This window comes from Helicoverpa zea, chromosome 31 (genome assembly GCF_022581195.2).
Source record: "Helicoverpa zea isolate HzStark_Cry1AcR chromosome 31, ilHelZeax1.1, whole genome shotgun sequence".
In the NCBI taxonomy this organism is placed as follows: Eukaryota; Metazoa; Arthropoda; class Insecta; order Lepidoptera; family Noctuidae; genus Helicoverpa; species Helicoverpa zea.
The window spans coordinates 4095865-4117238 of record NC_061482.1 but is presented as its reverse complement, the minus strand read 5'-3'; the positions used below and the strand labels follow the sequence as shown (position 1 = coordinate 4117238).

The 21374-nt window shown below is 37.3% G+C and overlaps 1 protein-coding gene across 1 annotated transcript in view; it reads left to right on the top strand.

Moving 5' to 3' along the window:
* The window catches only part of LOC124644864 (amyloid beta A4 precursor protein-binding family B member 1-interacting protein), a 65147-nt gene that overhangs the window by 15844 nt on the left and 27929 nt on the right, over positions 1 to 21374 (top strand). The window contains exon 2 of the mRNA XM_047184492.1: positions 20026 to 20072. The gene's annotated coding sequence lies outside the window, so the exon portion shown is untranslated. The remainder of the gene's footprint in view (positions 1 to 20025; positions 20073 to 21374) is intronic.

The following is a 21374-nucleotide window of genomic DNA, read 5'->3' as shown; positions in this document are numbered from 1 at the left end:
TTTTGTGTTTTACAGTACAAAATGCGAATAAATAGCTAATATCGGGACTTTTACAAAATTGTTAACTCTCTAGTACAAACATATTTAAGATTTAGACTACAATTCTTGATAAAACTGCGATTCTTTTAAGCTTTTTCTTAGGGCAAAATTTTCCTCTGCTGGTACTAGATGCACGTACACAGTCATGTTATTCGATTTAATTAATATTTTTCTGAATGGCTAAATCCCCTGCTTTCTATAAGAATGCACTTTTTGCTTGTCGTATTCGATATTGATGGGTAAAGAGTAATCTTAAGTAAGATTTTTTTACTTAAAATTGTATGTACCTAGTGATTGCATGATCGTAATTTTAATAGGAGATCATGACTGAAAGAAACTACAAGCAAGAGGGCCTTTTAAAAATCATAGAAGCTGTAAATCAAGGGGCCACGATATCAGATGCAGCAAGAAAATTTAAAACGCCCTTTTGAGACAACTTTAATGAAATGGTGACACAAAACCGACGATTATCCCTGTATACTTATACTATAGAAATGAACCCAAGGACAATCCACGGATCTGTGCTAAACTATTGCTAACTATGGAGGAATACTACTTGGGCTATTGCATTGGGATGTTAGTGGATTAGGATATAGGAAACTATAGGAACTATGTCACCTGCCGATGAAAATGTATAAAATACAGCAAAAGGCAGGTGGAGGCTCGCCAGCTCACTTACTGGGCCCCCGGGAATCAGTCATTGAATAGCAAGAAGAGGGCAATACATGAGCGGTTGAAGGGTGAGGATACCTCGGCGGACTTTAAACGCAGAAGACGCGCTCCCTGCGAGTCCAGCATCACCGGCCCAATCGTCACTTACCACGAGGCACCTACCCTCCGAGTCAGGCTACTAACCCTGCTCTAGCGACTCCACTCTGGACGGCCAATGAAGGCAAGCCAGAGGCGGGAGATTATCCCCCGTCGTGCTTCACTCCGACCGGCCGGAGGTGGGGGACAGTATTCTCTCCCTGGAGCACCCGGTATAATCCCGCGGGGTCGCTACTCCCCGTCATTCGCCTCAGATGCCCTGCGGGCTTATTAGATATTTAGGTATTTATTTATTTTCAAGCATATAATTTACATTTTTAAATATTAAATATAAAAATAAAAAACATTTAAAAATATAAAAAATAGGTTGCCACCGATATCGGGCACAGGGTCCAAGGTACCGGTGGTTAGGGTCCCAGAGACAGAAACCTCCTCACAATACGTGCCGTATCAAGGAGTACTGCCTTCTGAATCAGTCCCTTGATCCAGCCGCCCAACGAGAGCCTCCTGAGGTGTTCGTCGAGGCTCTTGGCTATTAAACCATTGGCCGTAACGACAATCGGCACAACAACAGCCGTGTCGACACTCCACATGGCGACAACCTCGTGCGCTAAGTCGAGATACTTTATTTGTTTCTCTTTCTCAGCTTTCACAAGGTTCTCGTCATGCGGAACGGCGACATCGACTATCATCGCGCGGCGCGCTGATCGATCTATCACCACAATATCAGGCTTATTGGCTACAATAGTCCTGTCAGTGATGATAGATCGATCCCAGTACAACGTGATATGGTCCTTTTCGAGAACTGGGTCGGGCGCATACCTGTAGTACGGTACCTCAAGGTCTACAAGGTTGTATTGCAGAGCAAGCTGCTGGTGGATAATCTTGGCCACTTGGTTATGTCTGTGCAAATATTCACCATTAGCCAAACGAGAACAACCAGATATAATATGTCTGATAGACTCACCCGGATGGTGACATGCCCGACATATGTCAACCGTCCCGTCTTTCACGATATATTTATTAGATATTATTATTATTGGGTTTGAACGCTTAGTTGTAATCATTATTTTGTCTCATACCTTTAAAACAGATTTTTTTGAACTGTCTATAGAGATTTTTGCAAATCGTACTTAGCATGTGCTAAGCAGTTCCTAAGTTTTGATGAATGACAACCTTACTTACATATTTATGAATGTTAGTAATTATTTCGCGGAAAGCTATATAAATGAATGTGGCTTTTATTTTTGTGAAAACTAATTATTTAATTTTACAATATAAATATTTGAATAGTAATAATTTTACTCGTGCTATACATATGCACATGACTGCATGGTTATATGATTGATTACGAAATATGTTTTATAGACTGATTTTGTGATTCCAAGCGTTTGATAGATAGAAATATAAATTAAAATGCTACTATGTATCTATTTTGTTGCCTACCTGCTCTTCTAACAGAATATGACCTGCTAATCTAAATAGGGATTTGGTTTTCTATCTATCTACCTAATGTTTCAAAGGCACAAGTATGCTTAACAAATTTAACCACAAAAAAAAATTACATAACTTGAACTTTATGTTCAAGAGCATAGAGTTTACTTTAGCATTAAAAGTTGACGAGTACTGGGAATATTTGACGAGTATCCGTACAAATCTGACGACTATTGGTACAAATCGCCCTTTTTTTACTTTTGCCTTAATAAGTACATAAATCCATGAAAATGATTAAAAAACATTAGTTACTTAGAATAACGAATAAATACTCTATCACGTCATGCAAAAAATTTCATTTTCTATTGAATATTTAACACACAGTGGCGCTTCAAAGTCGGTGATTTCCGAAATCCGACGACTATTGGTACGTTTACCTTATAGAATAATAATTGCATTCCCAAGAAAGTTGTTGCGTTCTCGCAAAACACAAGTTATCAGATCACTTAGCTGCAATTATAGCACGTGCTGATTATAAGGTTATCTGATTATTTACTCTAGTCTCTGAGTATTTTCACTTACCTTCAAGTTTTCTCAGCAATCAATATGAATTATAATAATGAATGTATGCGCGCCGTTTCGCGTCCCGCGTAGCCCAAGGGCGTCGACCGTGGAACGAGGCTGGCCAGATATTCCTAGTGAAAGATAACACTATTTGGTGCCTATATTTACCGAAAGGGGCACAACGTTTACTACACGGATTGAATTGATAGCAATGCGCCAGATAACGATTTTACAAGTTATTATAATTAATATATGATGTGTGATGTTTGCAACGTGCATACGAAAGTTGCTTACGCATCTGTTGGGGTCATTTCTCGAGAATGATACCGTATCAAAAGCACCGAAAAATTTGCTTCAATTGTTAAAAAAAACTTCAATTGTTATAAAACCAAATCCATAATTATAACTCTTCTTAAGCTGCAACAAATAGTTTCCTGTAATCGGCTTTGCCTTGTACTCCAAACTGATCAGCCCTCTTACCGGAGCTGCGCCGCGACCACTTCTCATTTCTGAACAACTTTCAAGAATAAGCTTATTAATTGCTTCTGCTTGCGGATTACACGGGCTGGCTTCCACCATTTACGAGCTAACAAGTGAAAGAGTTTTCATGAATCATTTTATTTCATTCAGCTATTAAAGAGAATCTTAGTTTGTTAGGGAAATGTTTTAATTCTCACATTCAAACGTGTTCAGTAGCATATTCATAACGGAAAAGTCATCGAGGATTCATTCTGATGTCAAAAAAAATAAAGAAATCATTGAGAATATTTTTCCTACCTAGCCCTAATTCCCCTTCTTGATAATTTCTCTTGCTCATTAAAACTAGGTGATTCTAACCTGGGTCACTCGATCAACTTAGATTATATAGACCATATTATGTTCAATGATCATACTTCCTCGAGACCTGTGGCCTGAGTTGTAAATGCTGCAGAAGGATGTTGGATGCAAAGATGAGGGCTGGCCACGAGCGAAGTGGTTGGCAGACAATTGTGGGACACCTACGATCTTCCTCCTTAAATATGATTACAAAAAATGTTGAGTTAATATTTTAAAGACTGTAGGAAAGGTACATTTTTTACTAAATAGAAAAAAAATGGATAAGTATGCGAAATAATTCCCTGCGGAAGAAAGTGGCACCGCGGCAAAAACCTAGTAATTAAGAGTTAATGAAAAACAATCATTATTCTCACGAGAATGTTTTATTGTTCTCTATTTAGAGTACTTTTAATATAAAAACAATCGGCTGCTGCATGGGTTCAATATTTATTAAATGTCAATAGTTGTGTCAATTGCTCTGAGATGGACTTTCGATTGTTTTAATGTATTTTGCGAAGACAATCAACAATACATTAGTATCCTTGTTGTTTTAGTGTAGAACAGGAACTTGTTATTTTTTGTCGTTCTTATAAAATTGTTAAAGCATTAACAGACCGTAGGTACATCATAGGTGCCTTTGCAAAATAAAATATCGATAAACAATAAAGTGTGCAAATAACATCACTTTTAGAACTCAATTTCACGGAGCTGAATTCCATAATGAGACATCTCATATCTCGTATAGGTATCTCGTTTGCAAATTTCATTCTCATTCGATAGCGGAACTGAAATTTTAAATGAAGCCCGTAAATAATTTATCGCAGGTATCGATTGAATTTTGATCGTATCGATAAGAGTGTTGTATGGAACCGGTCGGTGTATTACACTAATGAAAGGGGTATAGGTACGTACCTACTAAATGGTCATTTCGCAACTTTAATCAACAAACAAATCGATTAATGAAAGTGATAGCAAGCTAAAAACTGTTAAATTGAAATAATAAGCCTTTTTCAGGGATATGGAGAAAAAAGGAAATGAAAGAGGAGTACCTAGATAAGTAACTTTTCCCAAAGTGCTTTGATGGCAGATGTTTCAGGAGTCAAAATCTGAAAAATTGCTGGACAGTTCATTCAATTTTGTGAGAACGCGAGAATCGGCTAGCAACAAATGTTTATTTACATAGTTACATGTAGATAATATTCCACAGGAAATAATAGACATACATACATAATCACTTTAATTACATATTATGTCGATACGTAATTAAGAAACAATCAGACAACATATTATTTTAGACAGTTGTGTAAGAAGCAATAGATTGTGAAAAAGTAAGAGTTAGTAACGACTGAATCATTTCATAGAAATAAATTAGTCGTATTAATGCTACTGAATAAACATGTGACATAACAATCCATTGTTTATCGTTAATGGTTTGTCGCCAATTAAAAATGCTGATAACTATTGTCTGATTATTCTAGGAAATAGTTAGTGGTACCTAATTGCCAGCCGTTTCTCCCGTTTTCGCTCGTTACCCGAGGGAATAAACAGGGCAGTGGGTAAACAATCTCTTATCCTATTCTAATTGTCAATGTATTTATTTCCATGCTATATCTCATTTAGGTCAAAGGTTTAAGTGTTAGCTTCCGTATTTAAAATACCAAAGATTCATTTGTGCATTTTGCACTAAAGTATATTTCACAAACACAAACGTTCTCAGATCTAATAGTATTTATGACGTAATTGTGTGCATGTATATTCATAACATATTTATGTAGGTATATTAAATACTTGAAGTTAGCAAGTCGGTGCTCATAGTTTTGACTTGCGGATTGCACATGGCAACCAGCAGGAAATTTCGTTTAATCGATAAACCCATTCATGCAAGTGAACACTGCAAACAGCCAATACGTTAATGTCTGTGTTTAAATAATGATAGTTTACAACGACAAGACATTATATAATTTTGATTTACGCAGCGAAACTATAGCCCAAGTACACCAACAACATAAACGACAGTTTTCTTAAAACAACTGCCTATGGTTTTCACGTTCAATTTCCAAAGTCTTCAGTTGTTTTAAGAAAAGACGGACGTTTACGTCGTCGGTGAACTTGGGCCGTTAGAAAACAAGATTGGAACGTTTGTGTATGTTTGATACGTTGAAGAAGTTGGGTGTCGTACTATGTGGGCAGTGCAGTCGTTTAGGTAATGCACCAAGCAGCGTGGGAGGACTCGCTCCGATGCCTCGCAGGCGCCAATGGACTCTGACTTGACAGAAACTTAAACAACAAGTACAAGCTATAAGGGCAGTTTATCCCGCTAGCTGCGTAGATCGTCATCTCGGAGCACTCAGACCCCAGGCGGCTTACGTTAACCCGCGACGACCACGCTAAATGTGCCTTTTAAGCGTAGCGATACCTAGAATATAACAAAGGGTGTTTAATAAAACACATGTTCATCAAATCCAACCCATGATTGGATTTCTTTGGTACTAGATGCCAACATTATAAGTGTTGAAGGAGTTCTTATATCTAATCGTACTGGCTGTTACAGTATTTATTTTTTATATTTCAAATATTTTTATATATGTCACTTGACTTGTCAAAATTTCACTCAATAAAAATTTTTCCCTTTACATAATATCGTATTTTTCAATTACAACTATTTTACAACAAATGGTTATGGGCCCAGCCCTACCAATGTTGTAATTGTAACGCATATGTGTTAAAATGTCGCACGGTGATACAAATGTAGTTCCCTCGGGTTCCGGGGCATCCATTCTTTCTGTAAAAAGTTTATGCGAGAAAAGTGGCTATCCGGAATGGAAATTTAAGATGCGCATGTACTTAATGCACGAAGACCTTTGGTCTACCATAGAGGGATACGGTGCCGATGACAACACGTCGATCAGCGTGAAGAAGGCTAAAGAGATAAAAGCTTTCACGAAGATGTGTTTAACTTTACATGGCGGTGCTATCACACATGTCCGTTCTTGTAATACCGCAAAAGAGGTATGGGACACTTTAGCAAATGCGTATGAAGATAAAGGCATGGGAAGGAGACTTGCGCTAGAGCGAAAGCTTTATAGATACGAGTTGAAGCAGTTTGTTTCTATTGAGGAGTATATAAATGCCGTTACTGGCACTGTCCAAGACTTGGCAGATATAGGTCGTAAAATTGACGATTTATCTATTGGTGCGATATTACTCGGTGGATTGCCAGAAGAATATGATCCCCTTGTGATGGCCCTAGAAAACTCTTACGTGGACATAACGTCACAACTCGTGAAGCAGAAGTTGCTTAATGAAAGCGCAAAACGTGAGTCGAGGGAGTTAGTTTTTGCTTCTAAATTGTCGAGAGCGAAGAAGATTGTGTGCTACCGATGTAAGGAGCCTGGACATAAAAGTCCGAATTGTCCGCAAAAGGAAAAAGGACAAAAGTCAAAGCAAGGATATGTCAAGGAATTGACATTAATGTCTTTTGGTGCTGGAGGAAGTATAAGTTCGTCGGATTGGTACGTGGACAGTGGCGCCTCCACACATATGTCATGCAAAAAGGAATGGCTTTCTAACTTCAATTCTAATGTTGAGAGTAAAGTAATAACTTTGGCCAATAATAAGAAGGTTTCTTCGACAGGCATTGGTGATGTACAGTTGTTAAAGAAAAATAACTTAGAATTAAGTAGTATTAAAAACGTTCTTTTTGTTCCAGAATTAAGCACAAATTTAATTTCTGTAAGTAAGGCAGTTGACAAAGACATTACTGTAGTTTTTGATAAAAGAGGATGTAACATGTACAACAATAACAACGTAAAGGTAGTTGGCAAGCCAGTAGGGCACGCAACACGCAATGTTGGTGGGTTGTACAGACTCGATCATATACCTATTTGCCCGGTAAGCGCAATGGTTGGCGATGTACATACTTCTTCGAGTTTGTGGCATCGCAGGCTAGGACATTTATGCCGCGCTGCGTTGGAACACCTGCGTCATGGTCAAGCAAAAGGTATTGAATATTCTTCTTTAGATAAAAACCCTTGTGTAGCTTGTATAGAAGGAAAACAGTGTAGAAAACCCTTCAAAACTATTGAGTATAAGAAAGGTACTAGAATGTTGGAGCTTATACATTCTGACGTTTGTGGTCCTTTTGATGTTTTTTCTTTAGAATCGAACAGATATTTACTCATTTTTGTAGACGATTTTTCTAGAATGATTTTTTCTTATTTTATACGCTCTAAAGCGGATGTTAAGAAAAAGTTTTTAGAGTTTGAAGCTCTTGTTGAGAGAGAAACTTCTCTTAAAATAAGAAACTTACGTACTGACAATGGCGGTGAGTACGTCAATGCTGAGTTCGAAGCTTATCTTGCTTCAAAAGGAATTAGGCATCAGACCACTGTTCCATACTGTCCTGAGTCTAATGGGGTTGCTGAGAGGACAAATAGATCCTTAGTTGAAAAAGCTAGGTGTATGCTGCAAGATAGTGGCCTACCCAAGACTTTTTGGCAAGAGGCGGTACGTACAGCTACTTATCTTAAAAATAGATGTCCACACAGAGCTTTAGAAAACCGTACTCCGTATGAGCTATGGTATAACAGGAAGCCAGATCTTGCTCATTTACGTGTTTTTGGTTGTCGTGCATACGTAAATGTACCCGCTTGCGATCGCCATAAGCTAGACCCGAAAGCAAAGCAGTATATATTCGTTGGGTATTGTGATGACAACAAATCGTATAGATTTCGAGATCCTATTAATGTTAGGAAATCCATTAAAGGACGGGATGTAGTATTTTTGGAGAATTGTTTTTCAGATACGGTTCCGAAAAAGAATGAGTCACCTGGTCGTGACATTATTCTCTCTTCTGATACCAATATTTTACAGGTCCAAGGCAGCTCAGCAATAGAGTCAGCCTTGAATGATGATTCTGTGGCAAGTACAAGTAGTGCTCCTGCTGTACCTACACCACCAGCTCTACCTATTTCTCCTCTTCCTGAAACTTCTATAGTTCCTGCTGAGGAAGAAGTAGTGCCTGTGGAAACTGGTATGAGGTACAATTTGAGGGATAGAAAACCTGTAAATTATCGCTGTACTGTCTGTTGTTCGACGATGCTAAGTGGTGAGTTAACAGACGAACCTTATTCTTATTCTGATGCTCTTTCAAGACCTGATAAAGCTAAATGGATAGCTGCTATGGAAGACGAATACAACTCCTTGATGACCAACGGTACTTGGACCTTAATAGAAAACAAGGGTCAGAAAGTTATACCGTGTAAATGGGTCTTCAAGTTAAAACGTGATTCCGAAGGTAACATTTGTAGATACAAGGCACGTTTGGTAGCTAAAGGCTTTCATCAGAGTTATGGTATTGACTATGAGGAAACCTTTTCACCGGTTGTTCGTTATTCGTCGCTGAGAGTTTTAATTGCGTTAGCAGTTGAACAGAATTTGAAAATGCATCATTTAGACATAGACACTGCTTTTTTGTACGGTAAACTTGAAGAGAATGTGTTCATGGTACAACCTGAAGGTTTTATTGTTGAAGGCGAAGAGACAAAAGTGTGTCATTTGAACAAATCGCTTTATGGTCTCAAACAGGCAGCTAGAACCTGGAATAAACGTCTTGATAAGGTACTTCTGGACTTAGGCTATAACAGATTACAGTCTGAGCCCTGTATTTATTTGAAAAGAGGTCCTGAAAATATTTCCATTCTAGCAGTATACGTAGATGACTTAATATTTATCTATGATAATGAGATTGAGCTATCTTACTTAAAGAACGGTTTGACAAAATATTTTGGTGTTAAGGATTTAGGTGAACTCAGCTATTGCCTTGGTTTGCATATCGCTAGGGAAAACGGAACTAACGATGTGAAGGTAGACCAAAAACGGTATATTTTAGAGACTTTGAGTCGTTTTAATATGTCGGAGTGCAAGACTGTAACCACTCCTATGGATGTAAGCATTGACCTGCGTTCTCAAACTGAATCGGCTGGCAATGTTCCCTACCAAAACTTAATTGGTTGTCTTATGTTTTTAGCTATCAATACTAGGCCTGATATTTTGTTTGCTGTTAGTTTTCTTAGTCAATTTAATCAGAATCCTATGCAGGCACACTGGACTGCGGCTAAGCGTGTCTTGCAGTATCTGAAAGGTACGTTGGATTATGGACTAACTTTTAAAAGAACTGGTGAACCCTTATGCGGTTTTGTCGACGCTGACTGGGCCAACGGCAGTGACAGAAGGTCGTACACAGGTTACGTTTTTAAATTAGCTAATGCGCCAGTGTCGTGGGAATGCAAAAAGCAGCCTACAGTAGCATTGTCATCGACTGAAGCCGAGTACATGGCATTAACTAGTGCTGCTAAGGAAGCTGTGTTTTTACAACGCCTTATTGGAGAAATAACTGGTGAGTCTTTTGTAGTTACACTTTGTAACGATAACCAAAGTGCTCAGAAGTTGGCGCAGAACCCGGTCCACCATAATCGGACCAAACATATTGATGTCCGATATCATTTTATTCGAGAATTGGTCGAAAATAATAAAATAAAACTATCATATTTGCCAACTGACAGGATGTTAGCGGATATTTTAACCAAAGGGTTGAGTCGTTGCAAACATCAGCGTTGCGTGTCAGATATAGGCTTAATGATATCTTAAGTTGTTTTTATTTTATTTAAGTAAGAATTGATTGTTTTGTTTTTAAGTTTTGACTAGGTACTCTCGTGTTGTTTTTATAATTTACTTTGTGAAAAGTACAGTCAGGTAAATTTAAGTATGTTTATTGTAAGTACAGTCGAGGACATTTATAAGTTTACTTGTTTGTACAGTCATGCACGATTAAAGGGAGGATGTTGAAGGAGTTCTTATATCTAATCGTACTGGCTGTTACAGTATTTATTTTTTATATTTCAAATATTTTTATATATGTCACTTGACTTGTCAAAATTTCACTCAATAAAAATTTTTCCCTTTACATAATATCGTATTTTTCAATTACAACTATTTTACAACAATAAGAAGTAGTCAATGAAAGATCCGTAACACTTTTGATTTTAAGTATACCATTTTTTTAATTTAATTGGATTGAAAACGAAATTGGTTTGCTGATAAAACGTCCGTAAAAAGGTTATTGTAACTTTATTATAGATAGTTCAACTCAGATTTGCGCGCGGCCCTATGTGTGCGTCGGCTTGTAAATATACAACTTTCATTCGTGTGACAGTGACGTCGTCCGAGGATGACGTGTTCTTATCGCTTTTTGTTATGGGTACAGTCGCTTACGAAAATACTAGTTATTCACGGAGAAATTATTAAGGAGAAACAACATTCAAAGCTTTTTATTATTAAATATAGTTTTTCATTATTTTCGTCTTTTCAAATTTATATTGACAGTATCTAAGAAATAAATGAGGTGAAATATCTAAGATGATTTAAATTCTCCTTACATATTTTCTAGCTCGGGGTACGCAGACAATAAATATAATAATGTAAACAAAATGTGTGGGGAATTAAAAAAAATTATATTGCTTCGCATAATGTCGACCAAAATAAGACGGAAATAATGAAACTCATAAATGAACGTATAAGTCAAATTGATGAAGGGATGTTGGGTAATACTTGTCGACATGTAAGAAAAAAGAAGAATGCTATAGACATTTTGACATGGAGTCAGAATTTATAATTCACCTTGGAGAGTAGCAAATCCGAAAATTCATCATTTGATTTTTTAAGTAGCGATTTAGAATCATTATAAATAAATAAACATTAAATTACGTAATAACTGTTTTTCTTTAAACACCCGTATGCAACCCCTAGATAACTGTATTTGTACCCGACTGTACCTCTTGTCACGCACACAAAGTCACTGTATATGTACAAGGGTTACCCACACATAAGGCCGCGCGCACGACTGAGTTGAACTTACTATACAATGTTTTGTTGATCTAGTTTTTTGGCAAGCTTGTTTTTTACTGTCAAGGTTTCGGAATTTGAAAGTTCTGCTAGATAGAAACTACCCCGTCACTGTGACTTTGCTTTAGGTGATCTTCACACTGCCCCGCATCACGCTGCATCTTGCGTGTCGACGCACATACGCGCATTCCTGCGGGAGTGCAGATCTGCATCATCGTGCGGGTTTTTCGCGCACTCACGCGCGTAGGTGCGTTTAGTAGATTCACGCACGGCGGCTTCCATTTTCAAATATACACGTCACGCCCATTCAAAATCACGCGCGACAATGCGGGATTCAGTGTGCCATACCTTGCGTCTCGCCCCGCACCTACGCGCGGGGGTGCGTGTTTCTCCGCATGTATGTGCGTGATCCGCATGAACGCGCGTGGATGCATTTTCAGTGTGTTGGACTACGCGTGTTTTCCATACAAACGGAGATATTTACAAGCAACGGAAAAAAACGCATCCACGCACTACGCTGCATCATGCGGGGCAGTGTGATAATCGCCTTACTGCACTTTGAAAACAAAACCCTGACGATATAATATGAACCTTTAATATTGAATTATGTTTGTACTATTGAAAATTTTGACATTTTTATACCAAAATGGTACCTACTCTCCTATGCTGTCTTCTCTTTCAGGCTTAATGAAGAAAAAGCTTTCTCTTCCTTAAGTTATATGTTTGGCATAAATTATAATCAAAGTAATGATGATTATATATTTTTGGTAAAGCCAACAAAGACATACAAACTCCTAGCTATTATCAACGATCATATAAGATGGAAGTATTGTGACTTTCCTAATTTAGTCACGTCACTGGCCATCTGCATGTGCACAAGATAGAATGTATCTATGTTCCATGCAGGCATGCTTTATCACGATCTCGCAGCGATCGTGTTGGGTCTCCACGCTTATATCTATAGTGCCATGTGCCACATTGATTGGGACTGTGTCAGCATAGAAATTTATTCGAAGTAGCTCAGATAATAAATAACAAGAGAAAAAGAGTTTTGGAAAGAAGCCACAACAACAAATTTTGGAGGAAACAGAAAATTCTCCCCGTGTTGTTTATGGTAGAATAATATTTCGACACTATTATAATTACTGCTATGCGTTTTGATTCTTATTTGTGAGATTGAGTTAGAACATATTTCTCAATCTTCCTGAATGCCGAGATATCGCTGGGATGTCGTTACATCATTATATAGATGTTACAAATCCGAAGCTCCTTTTTGGGAAGACCCGACTTTTTTCAAGTTTCTCTCTTGGTGAAAACAGCACAAAAACCCTTTGTACTGAATTTTCTTTCATAATAATCCGTGGATTAAATGACACTGTAGCTACTAACATATAAGACGTCATGTTGGTGGTTTGTGCTCGTGAGACGGCGACGGCTATGCTCGTTGAGTGGGTTCGCCGAACCGCCTGCGTGTGGCCGCATCTAATAAAATAATTTATCTACGCCACACCGCCACTACTAACATGCCTACCTACACTGCATTCCCAACATGACACCTCCAAATATTAAAATCATCTTCAATTCGCACGGCCTCGATTCTCTTTCAGTGTGGCTCGGCCAACTTATGGCGCGTCAGATGAAATCGCCAGTATTATCATAACAATAATACTCCGGCCAGCCGATGTATTATGTTTGATACTTTCCAAACTACATCTGCATAAGGTATGGATGTATCTCAACTCGACTCAAAAGATATTGTGACTATATTTGAAGTATTAGGTCAGCAGTATACCATCTAACATTTACTGAGAAGTTAAACACTTACAGTAAAAAAAACGAGTACTACTATAACAGTTAGTTATACATAGACAATATTCCGGTTCAGTATCTAAGGTCAGATCTGACAAATTGAACCACGTTGAAAGACAGAAGTCTTGCGATTTGGGGCGCCCCATTTAGCTTTATCATGTGAAGCTAGCACGAAGACTATTAGTCTAGACATAGTCGTTGAACCCAGCCCGTTTAAGTAGATGACTTTGATAGAAAAAGCCCCTTGTCTTGTAGCACTAAATAATTATACTAGTGAATCGCAAAAACTACAATGTTGTTATAATATTTGCAAATCGGCTCAAACGTGTTAATCCTCCATTTTTATATATTTTTAAACAAAAGGGTCATCACGTCAGCATTTTTGCATTTAAAATCACAGCCGATTCACACTATTGTCCAATCTGATTGGTGATTGTCCACCAGTTTGGACCGTAAAAGACCTACGCATTTTAAAAATATGGATTGCAGTCCATAGATTCATCGACCATATAATTACACGCTGTGATTGAAATAAACTGCAGTCTTCATTTCATGTTACTTGGAATCTAAAGTCGTTTAAAAATAAGCAAGAAATTGGACCTTACAACGCTGTTAGAGATTTTAACCTGCTTGGAGTTTTCTCAACTCCTATTTGATCCGGATATTGGTACTCAGCCAGTACTTAAGACGGACTGTCTTAGATGGAGCGACTATCTATATGACCTTCTCAACCCAGTTACCGGAGTTACATGGCCCACAATTATTACAGGTAGCAGACATCTGTTTTCCGATTACCAGTAACGACGAACGTTTTTAAACTGTTTGGAAATTGCATCGATACTTACAGACAGAAATTCTTAATTTCCATTTGGCAACTATAATTTTATTCCACTCTATCCTGTTGATATCGTCATCGAATCCAGTTACTTGACACTGGAAGAACATATTACTGGTTAATACTTACCCACATAAGCGTCGTGACAAACTGTTCATACAAAGCTTCGGATTCAACTCACGCGCACACTCCCGGGACATCCTTCCGGTGGTTTCGGGGTCCAACAACACGTGCCTAGACTCGCGTATATTACACTCGTCTATAATATTATCACATATGTTATCGAATGTACCAGCTTATCGGGAAGTCGGAAATACACGTTTATGCTAATCGATTTCATACTTCCCATTCTATTTAACTTTTGAACTATTGCATAACTATTAAGTATATTTATGAAACTTAACAGGTTTGAAGTGAGCGAGTAATTTTCCATTTTATACGGTGGCGCTTGAATTACAAGCGACAACACTTTTACTGAATGGTGATAATCGCGAGCTCTCAATTGATTCATCGAGCTAGTATTCGTTACAAGGACGACACACTCGAAATAATCGTGTACAACTACTTTAATTACGTACTCGGTTTCTCTGCTCGCGTCGGCGCCGGGACCCGGTAATTGTCCAAAAGGCAGAAACTACATTTCAGAGTCGCAACGAGATTTACTTCTTTTAGTATAAAGATACAACAGCAATTTTGATACAAAGAAGTTAGGAAACATGTTCAAGGTTTTTTCTAGTGTCAGGCTGCAAGAATTGTCTCAATTATTCACACTAAAATTACGAGTAATTTGGTAAATTTTAACGTGTTGTTGAGTACATCACTCGGGAATGACAGGCACCGCGCGGCGCGCTCTACGCCTCATTTCAATTTTCATTGGGCAGCGTATGCGCTGCCAGTTACGGTACATTTGTCACTTAATGAGTACAAGTACCTACGTGCATAAATATATGCCGCACGAACTATTGCATTGTTTCAGTTTACGTATAATGGTAGTTCTTTATATGACTTTTCAAGGGATGTTACAATGAAAATAATATATTTTTCTCTCTCTAGTTTCCACCTCACGTGAGGTTATGATGATTAAACATACAATTTAAATTCGTAGCGTATTATAACCCATTAAGTTCTTAGGTACACTGTTTCTTTTCTTGTGTTTAAATGTAAGTGACGAAGAGATTTGCATCTTACTTGAAGTTTCAAATAATATGAATCAACACATTAACAGGACATTGACCATATTTAGTACTCACATAGAAATTCGGTCGGTTAACTCAGTCCTGGAGAGCTATAGAAAAAACAGAAATAATTAAATGAACAAAAACAATAAAACAGAGCAGTCCATTTCTGTTTTAATTATTTCTCTTTTCAATAGTTCGTAAGCCCTATTGAAACCGGCAAGAGCTTGTTGATATTGATTCACGCAGACACATGGTACTCAGTTATGTTACACACCAATCCAGATAGACTTGATGACAAATATATTGGCGTTCCGCTGGTCATAGTATTTCAAAACATCGAGATGAAACAGGTAAGAACCAAAACATCACGTTGCTCAGAGCTAGTCTTGAAAACAATGATCGGGACTGACGTCATCTTATTTACACTCAATGCTATCAACATAAATAGAGTAAACGCTATAATATTTCTTTGAACAATCACTATTATTAGAAGTTCGTAAGTTGTTGGGAGGTTGCTGGGTTGTCAGGCCCGTGTATAGGTCGGTCGTGTGATCTCGAAGGTTGCACTAGTGGTTACACTTTCTGAGAAACAGTACGGTAAGCAAAGTTCTACATACGTAAACAGATTCCACACAATATTTGTGGCTATAAAAAGTGGGCAGTTTTAAATTGAGTTTTATGGATGCTCGTATGGAACAAGGTAACTAGTAAATAGCAGTATCTACCTGTTTGAGGTTAGACTTGGAAATCAAAATTCTTGATGAGCTGCTTAACCTCTCGTATGCCGCTAATTAGAAAACAATAGAAAATCAATTGTGTCTCGCGTGGATCAATACAATACAAGGGGTTAATAAATGTAAACGTAGGAAGTATTCCTCCACATCACAGTCCTCCGGAAACGTGCGCAGAAGACTGGCTGCATTGTTGTATAGCAATGCTAATTCTATGTCCATGTATAGGTAATCTTTTTTTCGAACAAATAGTATATCAGGTACCATGCTATATTCAATAATTACTTACACATATTTTATTAAAACTCAATTAAGACGCTGGATGCAGGTCGCCACCAACAGGTATCTGTGGAGATCTAAGGGGGAGGCCTATGTTCAGCAGTGGACGTCCTATGGCTGAGATGATGATGATGATGATGATGATGACTTCATTAAAAAATATTATTTACGGAAGGTTCTTACAAAATGCGCACAGAACCCTAAACCACAAGTTATCTGTTACTGTATCTGAGCCGTGCCGACTATCATAATGCAAATAAAGGTGTGATCAGAATTTACATCGCTCGTTTATTTTGCGGCCATATTATTATTAGTATTGCGTGCGAAGTGCAAAACTAACATAACTACTTACATTATTACGTTCCTTACCTTATGTTCACTTCAATATTGAGTAAAGTTATCAGAAAACTCAAATGTTAGGTACAAAAATCGCATGAAGGAATATGTTTTTGTATTTTTTTCCTTATAAGTAGTTTTTTTTTTACTTGAAAGATGTATTATATGCTCGTCCTTAGTTAACTTGACCTAGTTTGGAGAGGACACGTTTTTTGTTGCAAATGCAATGTTTTGAAATGCAAAACTCGTGTATTTTCCTCAAAAATCTCATAATATAGTACAAAATTTTCATAAACAGAAACTTCTAATTGTAGTTTGATTGTTCTGTAATATTATAAACTGAATACGAAAATTAATTATGATATAACTTTTGAGTATTAATCATAATAATTTCCGGTTTATGTTATTTCGGTCATCCTGACCTCTCTTCCCAAGTATTACAAAAACTAAACGGACGTAATTTCCTAATAAGTATTTAAGTATTATGTAATAAATTTCACAACACTGTGTAACTATAATTATGTCTCTTTATTCTAACTCCAAAGATAATGTTCTTATCACTACTGAGAATTCATTACTAAACACAAACAATCTTCCGCAATGAATAATGAATTCAACTTTTGATCATCTTTAGCAGTCATTACGGTTGGTCAGAAGCCAGAAAGTCAGATAACCAGTCTCACCAAAGAGTATGGGGTTGCCCAGGTAACAGGATTGAGGTCAAATAGGCAGTCGCTCCTTGTAAAACACTGCTGCTCAGATGCATCTGGTTAGTCTTGAACCCGGTCCCAACATAGTTGGGTATTAAAGGGTTAAAAGCTAGGCAGATGAAAAAGAATTTAAACTTCAAAACTATTCTTTACGGAAGACCTGTTTCAAAAACTGCCAGCTAGTTTCGTAAAGGGTGGGCGGAAATATGTAGATAGCCTACGCATTTCCCGATTACGAAGTTAATAAAACATAGTGCCTTAACTATCTTATAACTGTGTTGCAAGTTACTCCTACGTGGAGAGGTGTCAATATCCGATAGGCCTATCCGCTATCAGATTGACTGCCCACGTCGATATGCCGCCCCGATTTCTAAGAGTTGACAGTTTTTGCGAAAAGAAAAAATCTTCAGAAGCAAAAATGGACCAACGAAAACTAATTGTGTTATTTCTAAATCGGAATCGACTTTGCTTTGCTTTATTTTAGATCTGTACGTTTTTTTATTGACATTTATTAAAATATTTTTGGACAACAGATTTAGAATACAGCCGACGTATTATTTTTAATCGTGGTCAAAATCGACAATGGTTAAAATTTAACTTTAACTATACCGTAACGTACGACCAACCGGGCCTAAGTAACTTTATTCAAAATCATGTTGTGTTGAGTATCTATCTATCTATCTATGTGCAATATCTTTCCATTTAAATAAAAATCAAACTAGCATTGTTAACCTCAAACCTCGGAAGTCCGTTATCCTCGGCCCAATACGTAACCTTATTACCTGTCACTAACACAGTTCCAGTGTACGTACGATCTAATTACCTAGTCGATGCCCAGCTTAATATCGAAGTTGCAAATTAGCAATGGACGGGATTGGATGCGACTGCCAGCGCCGGACACTCCAGTTCAATGCAGAATAATTCAGTAGAGCACGTAATGCCACTCGTGATTGACTACCTTCGATTTCGATTAATAGTAGCGCTAGGAAGTTATACAAAGGTGTAGAGGCCGACTGAAGCTCTCCCCAGCATGACGATTTAGCCGCGCCCTACAGTGAATGCTGTGTGCGTGGCGAAATATTGGGCCTCCAAAATGAAAGCCATCAACTCAAAGAAGAATAAACAAATTGTTGTTTTGAGAGCTATTGACAAAATCCTCACGTTTTTTGAACTTTTTAGTCTGAACTATCAAGTAGGTCAAGTGCCATACCTATCATTTAAATGTAACCAGTTTGTGTTGGGTGCCTCGTGGGTTCTATACAAGTGTCCTCGGTTCTATTGTCTGATATCTCTGACTACCCACATTCACGAATCCTCGACATTACACAAGTAACTTTTAATGTGGGCGCACTCACTCTTTGGAAGTCCTTTGACTTATGAAAACTTTCCAAATATGAAGAGCTTTTTAATACTTTCTTACGCTACGTGTCTATATTAAATCAATTTCCTCCTCGCGTCTTATCTGATAAAAATTAAAGTAGTGAAAGTTGGCCTTATCGTTATTTACAGGTATTGAAACTTCTACCTACTGCTCGTTTTTACGTTTATAATTTATCATAGGTAATACCAAACCGGGATCCGGAGTAGCTTAGCTTAGATTCTCAAATTATAACATGACCATGACAAATCCTGAATCAATCTGAAACAGTTTGCAAAACTACGTGAGCCTAATTTTAGTGCCGAAACTATTGATTAATGTTTCTGTATCTTTAAGTTTCATGTTGAAATTAACTGTAGACATTAAGACGAATTGACTGAAGAAATCAGAAACTGAGAAGACGCGAAATATCTCTCACCACAGAATTAATAGCATACAGGTACTAGCTCATACCTACTCATACAGGGATTTTCCTACTAAAAGGTATCAAGTTTTCTTCTATGGTATGTCAAAATGTTATTAATAAATCATGTATAAACATTGAATACTAGTAGGCAATCGTAGTAGGCAGTGGATTTATGTGCAATATCTACATATTCGCGGGCGCAGGCTGTGTAGGCAAGGCATTTCCGTTTAACGAAACGACCTCGGATCTAAATTGTGAACCGGCTCTGATAAACGAGACCTCATTACAAAGGATAAAACTAATACATGCAGATGTTTCAAGCCAGCTAGACGGTTATCATTGTCCGCAAACGGATCCTGCACTGGTTTTCGACCTTCAGAATAAACATCTTGATAAATAAATTCACATTACTGCCAGAATACCATTTATTATCATATTGTTTTCTGTTTATTCTGATACTATGTTTTGCACTAGTCTTCACTACATCTACTTCAAAGGTATTTTCTTAGGGTTTGTGTTCTCCCATGTCAACTGTTTTACCTTCGCCTAACACTATCACGGGAATTTAAGTTTTGCTTTTTTTTTATCCCGTTGAAAGCTCTTTGATATGTTTTGAGCGACACCGAGTCACCGGGCACTCCGTGTTCGCAGTTTCACGGATTTATTATTTTTGTTTGGTTTGTATCTATCTGTTTTATTTACGAATGGATGGTAAAAGCGCAAACGAAATGCCGCCAGTAATTTCATCAACGAATGGAAACATATTTTTTATTTATTTTCGATGTTAGGTTCGTCATTTTTGTGGTTTTTTGGTACTAACAATGCTTTTGTTTGTTTCAGATGCCTTTATATAAAATGCAGCTTCGATAAACATCAAATTCTAGCGGGTGAGTTGATATTGAAAGACTTCTGTTAAGTACCTAATTTGTATACCTATTCAAAAAATAAGTTGGAAGGCTGGAATAACTGTAATACATTTCATTACTGCGCTAAATTATTACAACTATTAAAATTAAATCCTCCTGAATAGAAAGATATATCAAAATAACCAGAGCGCTGCCAATTTTGCAATTAATCCTTTTACCTTACCTTACATTTCATAAAAATATAAACTCTTTTCATGCCATCGTCGGGAACGTTTGTAATTTGCAGACGCTCCAACCAACCTCACAAAAAAAAACAACAAATAAACTCTCTCTTTTCCATTTGCAATGCAATTTAACTCATTTCAGACCTGAGAAAAGTCGGAGCGTTTAATTATAATTATTCAGTAAGTTAAACATTTTATTATAATAAACGAGGCAGGTGCGTTAACACCGGTAACAGTATGTCGCCCGACTTGATCCAAAAGGCGAATTAAAATGTAGGCAAATACAGATTGCACATTCAGGAGCCAGACTTCCACAATCCACGTGTTCTCGAGTAACGGTAGCTTCGGATTTACAAATAAGCGCGAGAAAGTCCATTTAATCACACATGCTATTTGAAAGTCCAATTAGGACACGAACATGTAGTGTTGTGTGCATCAGCAATGGGTACAAACCTATTAGGGGGTACAAATTGTGCACGCTAGGGACCGACCGGATTCTAAAAGCTCAAAGGGATGCCTGTCATGGCTCCATTTAACTTTGAGCGAGAACAAATTTTACGGCTATGGGTACGGATGACATGTTACTCTTTTTACGTTTTATATAGCACTGTCGGGTTTCGATTTTGGGCTGTTAGTTTTTATCTTTGACGAACTCTACTTTAATTTTTTTTGCCAATTTGAAGCACTAGAATCGTTATTCGTTTTGGACTTGATTTTGTGTTTTTGTTTAATGATTGGTTCATTCATATCAATTTATATCATAGGTGAATAAATAATAAATTCGTTTTAATTAAAGAAATAACCGGTTATCTAGAATGTAGGACGTATAATATTAAAAGTCTCGCAATAAAGTGAATTCTTGTCAACATAACAAAGAAAATGATGTCAACAGACCATAAAGCTATGAATAAATATATTTTCCTTGACAGCGAGTACTTACTGGAAATACTTGGAGGCTATTTATATTGACGATTAGCCAAGGTGGATAAATATAATATGCACATAATATTATCTAAGATTCTCGACAAACAATGATGGTATTTTCAATATTTCACAATTTCGTCATGTCCGTGGTAATGTTTGAGTACGGTTCTGTTTT